This window comes from Amia ocellicauda, chromosome 21 (genome assembly GCF_036373705.1).
Source record: "Amia ocellicauda isolate fAmiCal2 chromosome 21, fAmiCal2.hap1, whole genome shotgun sequence".
Classification (NCBI taxonomy): domain Eukaryota; kingdom Metazoa; phylum Chordata; class Actinopteri; order Amiiformes; family Amiidae; genus Amia; species Amia ocellicauda.
The window spans coordinates 11,022,279-11,030,122 of record NC_089870.1 but is presented as its reverse complement, the minus strand read 5'-3'; the positions used below and the strand labels follow the sequence as shown (position 1 = coordinate 11,030,122).

At 42.0% G+C, this 7,844-nt stretch overlaps 1 long non-coding RNA gene across 1 annotated transcript; it reads left to right on the top strand.

Moving 5' to 3' along the window:
- The first annotated feature begins 424 nt into the window (after nt 1–424).
- LOC136717227 (uncharacterized) lies at nt 425–3,481 on the top strand. Its single transcript, XR_010805205.1, has 4 exons — nt 425–514; nt 1,357–1,818; nt 2,051–2,098; nt 2,373–3,481. It is a non-coding gene; the product is annotated as an uncharacterized LOC136717227 (long non-coding RNA).
- The last annotated feature ends 4,363 nt before the right edge of the window (nt 3,482–7,844 follow it).

Sequence of the window (7,844 nt, the reverse complement as noted above, 5' to 3'; positions counted from 1 at the left end):
GGAGGGTGCCCCGGGACCCCGCTATTTGGGTTGTGACTCCGGGCTAAGCCCCCATGTGGTCAACGCCTCTGTAAATCCTGAGCAATATATGAAAACAGAGCCGCGTCTGGGGCTCACAAACCCTTACAGTGTCCGCGGTTCCATTATTGTGCAAACTGTAAGCGCTGACATTACAGAGATGATCAAAAGCTCTGCCACACGTTAGAAAGAAGGACAAGAAGGAACGATTGGCGCAATAGCGTCCTCACCTGGTCGTGCACACAGCGGCACTTCGGAGGTCCGGCCTCCGACGAGAGGACGTGGGAATCGTCCCCCGCGGTAAATCCGCTGCAGCCCGTGTGTGATTGAAGCTGAATCCAGGGCACCGTGTTCAGCGTGAGCTGTATATTGCGTGAGCAGCGGGTTTTGTCCTGTTTCACGCAGGTGCGGGTCTATGGACGGGACTAGACGCGGTTTTAGTGACAGAAGCCACAACTCGGGAAACAACAGTGTGACGCGCCGCCTGCAGCATTCTGTGCGTGACGTCATTTGTTTACACTAGCATTGTTCTGGAGTTATATTTAAGTGACTTTTCACATTCTAAAAATCTAACAAAATAATGATTCATGAGTAATTTTGATACGGATTGGGTCCAGTTGCATGAGTATCTCCCAGTGGTGTAAACAATATAGCAGCCTTTGGTCACATCTGGACCCATTTTAATTGCAGCATTTCAATTGTCAACGTTATTTTGCACCTTAAATTGTCATTCTGATGCTCTACATCACCCCAGGTTGCCAGAAGGGCAAATTCTCTTAAATGAAAAATACAGAATAAAAACAGAGCCTCCCTTACATGTGTTTAATACGTTTTTTCCTTAACACTTAGTATAGTATACATCTTGTATGAATAGAATACATTCCTGATCCAATATACTGTATTCAGATTTACTGGAAACATAATTTGACTTATAATACATATTACAAGTGAAATTGTTTCTAGTATATGTTGGTGTTGGATGTAATACTGTCATGAACAGCTGATTGTTTTTAAGATTCTGTAATAATCTGTGTTATGTTATGTCAAATGTCAATTTTCTGAAAAAAGCTCAGGATTGACAAACAAAGAAACATATCCAACAATCTTTAATTCAATTGTTTAAATTATTTGTGGCCATAAGACCTCTGACTGTAAATAGGATTATAGATGGGCAGTTTGTTTATGTATGTATATATATCTATATATATATATATATATATATTATGATCTGTATTCTGTGCCCCTCAGCATGTGAACAGTTCTCTACACTCCCAGTAAGAAGCTGTGGGATTTCATGTTAATTGGCTTCTGCTTGTCTTTACACAGTTCTCTCTACAGTTTCAGGAGAAAGCCCCGTCAGCAGCCGATTGATTCACTGGCCTCAATCCATCTGCTGTGAATGTGTCGGCACAGACTGGCGATTGTCCCAGTGCAGCCTGGACTGAAACCTCATCTGCACATCAGTAGCACCCTCTCATTGCGCAGTGGTCTGCAAGTAAAGCAGCCCTGGGGAGTTCGGAGCTGCATGTCCTCCCATGTGACTTTGGGTTAACTCATCATGCCTGTATGCTGCTCTGGGCATCTCATGTTACTTGGAGAGCTGAGTAATGTCCATTGGGGAGAAAGGTCTTAAAAGTGTATGCAGATCTGTCTATTTTGTGGATGCCACCACTAAGACTATAACAGGATTGTAAGAGTTTTCTAAGACACAGTTGTGGATAACAGTGACACAGCTGCACCACACCCCGGGAAGATTTAGGATTCGGAATTCACTAGTTTAATTCTCAACAGTTTGATAAGGTATTTGAGTTCTTGTATTCATGTCTGCATTTGCACAAAAAGCTTCTTGCACCTTTGATGTGCAGCAGGTGAGACCAGTTCTGCTTAATTGCCACCAATAATTCAGTCACTAAGCATTCCTGGCAATCGCCCCCCTGTATAACACACTCATAGGAACACATGCTCTCCATGTGTCTTGTGCTTGTTCGTGTGCTGGTTCCCCCAGTCTAAGTGTTTTTTTGTTGGTATTCAGTAGGATGAACAAGAGGGAAGATCACTGGATTGGTTTGGGTCACCTGAGGTAATGTATTATTTTTATTATTTTAGGCAGTTTACTGTTTTTTTTTTTATATTAAAAAGTTACTTTAGTATATTGTCAGTTATGTTTGGTCATTCATAGTTTTTCTCTTTCTACAGGAGAAACAGCTGGCCACTGTTTTGTGTGTTTAAATATTTATGGTTAATTTGATCTGTTCATTAGGAACTCCTCCTGCTCGTGCAATACCAAGGTGGTGTAGTGTAATCAATAGGCTGGGCGCTGTTGCATATGATTTGACGTCTAAATGTTAATCTAGTGCAAATGGCGGACCGGGGAGACAGAGGGAGCCAGGCCGAGGAGAGGAGTGCCAGGACGCTGCTCGGGACTGGCAGGCACTCGAGCACTGTGTGGTATTTGTTTAGTGTGCAAAAGATGCTGATGTACAATGCAATATATGTCAGATAAAGCCGAACTGCTGTTGCAGCACCATGGCTCTCATCCAGCAGGTTAAACGCTGGTGCTACTGTGACACAGGTGCGCTGGCCTTGGCCCTAGCCATGTTGATATGTTGGTGTCTGTGCATATTAACATGAAATGTCTCGTAACATGTTTGCCCATGTTAGTTTATAAGAGTAGTTTTCAAGAAGCTATTGCCACAGAAATGTCTTTTTACTTCAATTTTTTTCCATACACTTCTAAAGAAGGTGTTTGACAAGATTTGTTGGAGTATTTTACACAATCAATAAATGAAACTGCAATAAGGTTTGATAGGGATTTGTATGTTGTGATTCACGGGCAGCTCATTGATTTTGTCTAGTTTAGTTTGGTAATGTCACATGATCCACCCTGCCAAATTCAAGAGCATAACTCAAACCTTTGAGATAAATCAGTTAATGTCTTGTGTAGGTTAGTATTGCATTTTGAAAAATGTGCATTTGTTTTTAGTTTTAGCAGTGAAGGTGTCTAATTTGCATTTACATTTTAACATGTCTGACCCTGTTTGACCCACATTTGAGACTTGAAATACTAACCTTAAAAGATATAGGTGCCTTGGATTGAGAGGGGAGCAGCTGGACATCTGTTTTCATTCCCAAAACCAAATCTTCCACTTTCCTTCAGACTGAAACCATCACGATTCACTCTTCCTTTTGGCATTACGGTAATATTGTGCTCAGTAATAAGAAGACCATGTGCATGGTTTAAGAAGCACTAATCCACAGTCATGTAAAAATAATCTAGACATTAGAAAGAATACAAAAATGAATTGTAAAAGAAGATAGGAAAGCTAGGCATAATCTAAACAGTGCTTTAAGGATGTGTCCAAATATAAATGTAGACTGAGATTTTGAAATATAAATGCAGTAGGCATAGGTAACACTCTGTACAGTATGTTAAATAAATGAGCAGTACTTAAACAAAATAGAAACAGTCTTTATTAACATTAATTTATTGCATACATTTGAACTTGAAAAACAGTTCAGTCAGTAAAATATTGATATTGTTCATTGTGCAGTATTAATTTTGAAATAAAATATAAATACAGAATTCACTGGCGAGACTGAGGGCCTGCAATGAAGTCACTTGCATGTATTGTGTATCAGGAGCAAATTTTGAGGGGAAGTAAGTAATGAAGTTGCTGGGCTTTGAGAATGTTCAATAAAAGTGTTTAAATCATGTTAAAATCATGTTAGTCATTTAACTATATGTGCCAGATTTCCATATCTAGCAACATCGATCAGATTAGCCTTACATAGCAGTGTAAGGTGGATATATCAGATATCTGAGTATTCAAATGCAGAGTCCTTTGTGGCTCATTGTGTTGTGTGCTGGTCTGAAGCCTCACAGGACCTGGGTTCAAATCCTGGTGCAGTGTCTTTCTTCCATGAATGCTTGTGAATTGTGTATGATGTGTTTCAGTGCCAGAGGGGGCAGTGTCAGGCTGATAACACCAGAGCTTTGAGAAAGTGTGAAGGGAATCCTTGTGGCTCACTGCAGGGAGTGCTGGTCTGGAAGCCAATAGGACTTGGGTTCAAATCCTAGTGCACCACCTGTCTTCTGCAAATCTCTTGGACTTGTGCTTTGTTTTAGGGTCAGATGGGGGCAGTGTGAGGTAGATATACCAGATCTTTGATCAGTGAATATGTGTGGCTCACTGCATGGAGTGTTGGTCTGAAAGTTCAAAGGACCTGTGTTCAAGTCCAGGCTGAGGAGCATGCTGCTGAGGTAAGTACATTAAGGGATATAATACTAACCAATGTGTGGATACCAGGGGTAGAGTGGGTTGTAGTAGAATGAGTGGAGGGGGAGTTTAGGTTAGAAAGGTGGGTGGGGTGGTCTAGGGTAACAGATGTCATGGATGGAGTGGGCTGGAATGAGGGGAGAGGAAGTTAAAAAAACTGGGTTGGGTTAGATTGAGGGGGTGCAAGAGACTGCAACTTTTTTTTAAATATAGACCAAACCTGCACACAGTCCTCTTTTCCTAGACTACATGTGCCCTCCTTGTAGCCCAACCACTACATGCCTGACACCTCACCTCTCTTATCCTCAATCATCTCACCCTAGACAACCACTTACCTCATTCTACCCAACATCTCCTCTCTGCAGCTGTCTTACCCTAGACCACCCCACCCAGCCTAAACTACCTCCTCCAGTCTCACACAACCCACTCTGTCCTCTATCATGTACTTACCTCAGTAGCATGCACCTCAGCCTGGACTTGAACACTGGGCCTTCAAGCTTTCAGACCAGCACTCCATGCAGTGAGCCACACCATACACACATGCTCACTGATCAACTACCTCACACTGCCCCCTCTGACAAAGTACAAGTACATGACCAAGAGATTTCCAGAAACAGATGGCCTGCCAGGATTTGAACCCAGGTCCTCATGACATCTAGACCAGCACACCATGCAGTGAGCCACAAGGACTCCCTTCACATGTTCTCAAAGCTCTGGTGTATCAGCCTGACACTGCCCCCTCTGGCACTGACACACACCACACACAACAGATTTCTAGAAGACAGGTGCTGCACCAGGATCTGAACCCAGCTCTAGACCAGGGGTGGCCAACCCTGTCTTGAACACAAGGCAATTGTACCTAATTAAGACCCACAATTGGTTCATTTAAGCCATTAACAATCTGGATAGAACAAAAACCTGTACACCCTGCAGCCCTGCAGGACCAGGTCTAGCCACCGCTGCTCCAGCCACTTCAGCAATTGCCTTTTCCCAGGTTTGTTGGTACCTTGAGCCCACCATTGCCTTGAGAGTGTGCCTTGAAGGAAGCACATAGTTGGGTTCAGGCTTCTTAACAAAGGCCTTGAATCTCTCATCTTCCACCACAGAGAATGGCTGGGTGACCTTGATGATCAAGTCAACAATCAATGTCCTTTTGTCTCCCTAAGATAAATCAATCAATCACTAATTGCTGTTAGGGACTGTGTGTCCTGCTGAAATAACACACCACAGCAGCATATCAAATTGTGTTATCAGTCAATTGTGCATTGATGGCAGTTACCTGTGAATTCAGCCATGATTAAACGTATGTAAAGCCATGTTGGGTCGCTTTTAAACTTCAGCGGGGGTGGCAGATCAGGCAATGTGTTGACTCACAGGTCATGGATCGGCTAAAACCGCTCTGTATCTGTCAGTTACAGAGCGGTCTTGTCCTGTGACAGCAGATTCATGACCGGCGGTTTGTTCTTTATTTTATGCTGAATTATAAAATATGAGTTTAACTGTAGCACATTTTTAATAACTTGTTTTCTTAAATTGTTATTATTATTGTTGATGTTATAGGTACAACAGTATAAGCTTGAACTCATTTCACCTACTGGACAGACATGTTTTCTGAGGCACTACATCCCCTCAGTCGATGCTCAGTAGGCTGTATATCTTATTTATATATTTTGTTAATAATTTATTGTATTACTAATTAGCTCCTTGTAGGTTCTTTTCTTAATTAATGGAACTGTTTCTCATAAATGGTTCTGAATGTGGAGCCAAGAAGGCGCTAAAGCAGGGTGTTTGAAAAAGAAAAGGTTTACAGTCATTCTCTTTCATTGACCTTTATTTGCCACTAGGGGGAGGTAGAACACAAACTGACAAGCAGAGACGTGGTGCTTCACTGTTCACATTCAATGAGGCAGGAGCTCCCATGCTGACACACAATAAAGAGACAGTGAAGAACATGCTCAACCTTAGAGGACAATCCATCACATTATACAGCCTTCCTCTCTCCTGCCTTAGCAGGTCTATATGTGCCCCCCGCTCCCTCTCTCACCTGCAGCCCTTCAAACCACAATCAAACAAATCAGTCATTGCACTACACTCTCCCAATGAAAGAAGCTCGTCTCACATCAGCCCATCAAATAATAATAATGTAACAATAGGGCCGAATCATATTCATAATGGTTTATTCAATGTTTTCTTGGCACACTTTAGGCCCCTTAGTGCCAATTGGGCATCGTTTAAATGCCACGGCCTACCTGAGCATTGTTTCTGACCATGTCCATCCCTTTATGACCACCATGTACCCATCCTCTGATGGCTACTTCCAGCAGGATAATGCACCATGTCACAAAGGTCGAATCATTTCAAATTGGTTTCTTGAACATGACAATGAGTTCACTGTACTAAACTGGCCCCCACAGTCACCAGATCTCAACCCAATAGAGCATCTTTGGGATGTGGTGGAACGGGAGCTTCGTGCCCTGGATGTGCATCCCACAAATCTCCATCAACTGCAAGATGCTATCCTATCAATATGGGCCAACATTTCTAAAGAATGCTTTCAGCACCTTGTTGAATCAATGCCACGTAGAATTAAGGCAGTTCTGAAGGCGAAAGGGGGTCAAACACAGTATTAGTATGGTGTTCCTAATAATCCTTTAGGTGAGTGTATATATATATATACACAAATTCTAAAAGCAGTAGATTCATGGGATGCTTAATTTGCTTCTTGTCATCAGTTCTTCAAACAACAACAATTTGTGTTGTGACAACTACTTAAGGTACATTTTCAGGAATTTATCATAAAATATTTGCATTTTCACTGACTCTGACAGAGGACCCCCACCCCTCCAAAAAAACAAAAACAAAATCTGGATCTTGTGCAGTCTCTGCCCCTCTACCTCGCGCTCATTTAGTTCACAATTAGCTTGAAATGCTAATCCTTTTCCCCGGATAGCAAACCCTTAAGCTGGAAATCTGAAACAAGAACAACCAAAGAGCAAATTATGGAAAAAAGCATCTACTTAACAAAGCGGAGCAGATGCTCCAAGGTCAGGCACTACACTGTGTTGAAAACCAACATATGCCTCCACTCTTATTGAGCGAAAACTGGAGGGCAGAGTCCCAGTAAGAGCGCATACATCCACACAAACGCTGGGGCGTCCATTCAGGGTGAAAGCCAATATCACAACGACACACTCCAACACAAATCGAACACAGAAGTGAAAACCCCTGAAATATGGGCCTCATTCGAAAAGCACAGATGGACCTGCAAGGCAATTCATGGGCATCTGCTACTGTACAAAAAGCATACATTTTTCTGCCATTTTAAAATATGTATTCAAAATGTGGATTATGTCATGTTTTTATTTCCATGATATGTTTAAAGTGGCAGTTTGCGCTGCACCTTTAAAACAACTTATCAAGGTAACTGAGTGTCCTGTTGCATGTTTAGGCTTGCAATTGGTAAATATTTATAGCCTACAGGAAGATTGAATTGTCCACTAAATTCATCAGAGAATAATAGATTCAGATATATTAATTGGGCGTTTTAAA